We start from the raw sequence: 1195 nt of genomic DNA, 5'->3' as shown, positions 1-1195 counted from the left end.
GGGGGAGGAGGGAGGGAGAAGAGGGAGGAGGGGAGGGCAGTATGGGGGAGGAGGGAGGGAGAAGGGGGGAGGAGGGGAGGGAGGCTGGGACCACGGTTACCACAGTGGCCTTTGCCCTTTCTCTCAGATCTTCCCATTTCAGGATCTACCCTTTATCTCTTGCACACAGATCTCTGCCCTTTTGGAAATAACTCAGTCTGTTTTCTTTGCTCTTAAAATTCTGCAGTTCTGCCCCCATCATTATTAGCACACCAGCCGCCCAGGCCCAGAAGTGCCCACACAGGAAAGGATCCTCTCTTGTGTGGGCGGTGGCGTGGGAGCATGTTAATACCTTTTGTTCCTGGCATAGAAATAATCAGCAATGATCCCTTGACCGATCACGTCGCTGCTGGCGGATTCATGATTGGCAGGCAAACAGAAAGCCACGTCTAAGTTCTCCTGGTGACTAAGCTGTTACTATAGACACCACGCATAGGTCAGGAATCCCCCTCACCCTCAGGAGGTGCCTATGTCCAAGCCCTCACAACATCTAGCACGCTGTAGGAAGCTTTCTTGCTGTCTTGAACATTAAAACAGTGTTTTGAGAAGATGCATCAGTCTGAAAAAGAAAATCAGTCGATGCTAATTTGGAAAGCTCATAAAGATCCCGATAATCACCAGATGGAAACAGTAACAAGAGGCCAAAGACATTTGACTCAGTGGTTGAGCATCATCCCATGCGCCAAGAGGTCCCGGTTCAGTTCCCAGTCGGGCACACCTGGGTTGCGGCTGGTTCTCCGGTGGGGGCCGTGCAGGAGGCAGCCGGTTAATGTTTCTCTCTCCTCAGAATGTCTATCTCTCTCCCTTCTTATCTCTCTAAAAGTCATTAAAAACATATTTTTTTAAAAAAACACTAAAGGACCACTAACAGGAGATGTATTTAGCAGCGTTGGGCACCTCCCCGGGCCCCGCCAAGCCCAGGCCTCCTGGATGCCTCTCCCCCTCCTCTGGGGCTTTCAGACCCAACTCAACCCGACCCAGAGTCTCCAGGGAGCTCTAGGGGCCCTGCACCCCGTCTCTGCGGCGGGCGGGACAGGGCCCCCTGAGATGTGCACGCCCGCATCCCCAGAACCTGTGACTATGGGGCCTCGCAGGGCAGAAGGGCCATGGCAGGTGCAGTTCCCGTGCCTGGGGGAGGGGGGGGGGCACAGGGGTG

This window comes from Myotis lucifugus, unplaced genomic scaffold (assembly GCF_000147115.1).
Source record: "Myotis lucifugus unplaced genomic scaffold, Myoluc2.0 scaffold_463, whole genome shotgun sequence".
NCBI lineage: Eukaryota > Metazoa > Chordata > Mammalia > Chiroptera > Vespertilionidae > Myotis > Myotis lucifugus.
The sequence above is the reverse complement of the archived record's forward strand: the minus strand, read 5'-3'. Positions refer to the sequence as shown.